A 3,615-nucleotide genomic window follows, 5' to 3' on the forward strand; every position below is an offset into this window, starting at 1 on the left:
ATTATTCTTTTCTGAACACTCGAAAGACACCCAATAAACACCCATCACAAGCGCCGAAACCAGCGTTTATACCAATGACCTTCACAAACCCTAACCTGAACTTCTCTATTCCATTAGCGCCCACTACTATTATTTCCAATATTCCTGAATATGACTTCCTTTCACAATCGATCAAGTCACATGACACCAAGAACCTTTCCGCAGCAGTCACATGTTTCATGACATCATAGGTGTAGTTATATTTAAATCATCATATGATTCCTTCTCTATTTAATGATTGGCTAGTTAGTTCAGATTCAGATTCAGTCTCCGCTTCAATATATGTATATAGGTAGCTCGTTGTAGTCAGTAGTTCTTCAGTTCAAACCTCTTGTGTATTAGCTCATTGCTAGCAATCCAAGACGTACCTGCTATTCTTCATCCTTTGGTTGTGATATCCTTGTTTGAGTCCTAGTCTCTGCCCCTGCGTTAATTCGTTATAAGGGTTGTGACAATGACCATGATAGAATCAAAACCGTTGCATGGAGGCAAATCAGTAATGAGGTCGACGGAGACTTGGGAAAAGGGAGTAGAGACCGAAGAAGGGATAGGAACAAGCGGAGGAGTAGTAGGGTGGGTATCTGATTTCATTTGCTGACAAAGGGCGCAACCCTCGACGTATTTTCGGATATAAGTTCCCATTGAGGGCCACCAAAAGTCGCGTTTAACCAGTTCTTCGGTTTTAAAGCGACCAGGGTGTCCTGCCGTGGCATGATCATGGGTTCGTTCCAAAATAGAGTGTCGTCTGGCTGGTCGGACATAGGCACGATCTTTATAGAATAAGACATCATCCTTAATCGTCCAATCAGAGAGAGCTGATTTCATGGGAGGAAGACAAAGGCCATTCAAAGCGTCAGAGGTGGCTTGGAAGATAGGGTCGGTGTCATCAGGGTCAGGGTTCGCAAGAGTGGTCATGAGTTCTTGGTCGAGAAGTCAGACGAACATGGAATCAGGGAGGAGTGTCATGTCTTCATTATTGATGGTATCTGGCGCATGATCAGGTCGTCGAGATAAGGCATCTGGTGCGGCGAGTTTGGTTCCTGGTACGTGATGGAGTTCAATATCATAGCATGAAAGAAGAAGTTGCCATCTAGCTTGACGATGGGTTAACTTCTGCGCGGTACGAAAATAGAGGAGGTTCTTATGATCGGTGAATACTAATACTGGGTGTGCATTTCCTTCTAGGTAGTGGCGCCATTCCTGGAGTGCGCAAATAATGGCAAGGAGTTCCCGATCGAAGATCTGGTAGTTGTGTTCTGCAGGGTTCAAGGATTGGGAGAGATATCCGCATGGGTGATATACACCATTTTCATCAGTTTGTAATAGGACAGCACCGGTTGCAACAAGGGATGCATCGGTGGCGACTGCAAACTGTCGCGATGGATCAGGGTTGCGGAGGACTGGTTGTTTCAAAAAACACTCCTTAAGTGTTGTAAATGCGTTTTGACAGGGTGTGGACCAAAGGAATACATTATCTTTCTTTGTAAGATCGATAAGGGGTCGTGCAATATTGGAATAATGGGGGATGAAGTTTCGATAGAAGTTACAGAAGCCAAGGAATGATCTGGTGTCTTTGACGGTAGATGGGGTTGGCCAATCGCGGATTCCATCGGTTTTGGCAACATCCATAGCGACGCATCCTGGGCGAATGATCATACCAAGATATTCGACCTCTTGTGCATCAAAGGTACATTTCTCCAGTTTCAAGAAGAGTTTTTTCTTCGCGTATTCTGTTCAAGATTCGACGGGTGCGATTATGGTGTTCATCAATGTTGTTGGAGAAGATGAGGATGTCGTCCATATAGATTACCAACCATCCTTCGTTAATTTCTTGTTGGAACGTGCGGTTCATGTAGGCTTGGAATGTGGCTGGGGAATTACAAAGCCCAAAGAACATGATGTTTGGCTCATAGAGTCCAAATTCCGTGGTGAATGCGGCCTTCCACCTATCATCTTGATGAATACGGATGTTGTTGTATCCGGAACGAACATCCATCTTGGTGAAATACTTTGCCCCGTGTAATTGTGTGACAAGTGATAGGGGAAGTGGCAACGGATAAGCATTCTTGATCGTCCAATCATTGATATACCAATAATCTTGACAGGGTCGGAGATCTCCACTTTTCTTTCCTACAAAGAAGAAACCTGCTGGCTTGCGGCGATTTGGATTCTGAGATAAAACCTTTCTTTACGTTTTCATCAATAAATGCTTTGACAGCGGTACGTTCGGTGATAGAGAGGGGATAGATTTTCGACGTCTTGGGAATGAATCCGGGTTTTGTTTCAATACGGTGGTCAATACTGGGTCGTTCAGGGGGGTAGTTGGTTAAGACCGTCTTTAGCGAAGATGTCAGCAAAGTCGTGTAGATAAGAGGGTACGAGTTCTTCGAAAGTTTTCTTCTTTTGTTCTAAGCCTGCAGCTAGAGTGAACTGCTGAGCTTTGTTACTGACTTTCGCGTATTCGGTGGGCCGTGGTAGGGGTTTGACCGTAGGTTTCTGTTCTGAGTGGCTGGTTCCATCAGAAGTTAAGGGTACGTCCATAGTGGTATTTGAGATTACCCGGAGTTCTGATGTGTCAGAGGAATATTCCACCAAGAATTCATCATCATCTAGATCGTACATAGAGACTTCTCGCACTGGTGCGGCAAAGTTCTCTTGTGTCCAGACGTCTTCCTTAGTGTCAAAGGTTTCGTCGCATCATCAGGGATGGGGAGTAGATCAGGGATAGGAAGAATGGGTGATGCTTCTTCGTCAACGATTTCTTCGATAGTCGCTTTTGGATAAACAACAGGGGTTTCAATAACTGGTTCTGCTTTCCTAAGCTTGGATTGTTTCCAGGTTTGATTGATAGGTTCTTGTTGAAATAGAGGTGAAAGGCCATTCTTCTTTCTCTCTTTGTTGACTTCTTCTTCTACTCAATCACTTTTCTTGGTGTGTGAGAGGATAAGTGTTTCTGCCGCCCAATCGATGATGGGATTCATAGCGCGTAGCCAGGGAATTCCAAGAAGAATTTGATCTCTTCTCCCGAGGCGTGTGACATTAAATTTTCTGATCATGGATCGTCCGTCTATCTTGACGGTAAGAACACAATATCTGTGTATTGCTCCACTTTTGGAATAGCTTCCATCGGTGGTAGTAACCTTGAAGGGTTTACTGAGGAGGTGGGTTCTAATTCAGTGTTGTTTGACGAAGTCTTCGGAGATGAAGGTTCCGGCTGCTCCGGTGTGAAAGAGAAATAGCTACTAGGCTGGTTAGAAACTAGCGTTGCTTATCCAAATAGGCACGAGTGTAGTATTCGACCCAAGAGGACTGCTATTGAAGCAACTCCCTTCAAATATGCAAGGGTAGCAATGATGCAAAGGGCTAATAACCTATAGCGACCTAAGACCAAAAACCAATGAGTAGCGCTGTAGCGATCAGTGACTAGCTGACAAGTGAGTTCCGACAGAGAAATGTGCGTATAAGTAAGTAGCACCTATGCAAGTTGTCCTATGCGATGTCCGACTAGCGACAGCGAGAAGAAATCAAAAGAAGGGAAAGCGAGGAATAAGGTATGATAGTGCAAGTGGAATGCCC

The sequence above is a fragment of the Suillus subalutaceus genome, assembly GCF_016647625.1.
Source record: "Suillus subalutaceus strain FC151 chromosome Unknown DFJ58scaffold_102, whole genome shotgun sequence".
Taxonomy (NCBI): domain Eukaryota; kingdom Fungi; phylum Basidiomycota; class Agaricomycetes; order Boletales; family Suillaceae; genus Suillus; species Suillus subalutaceus.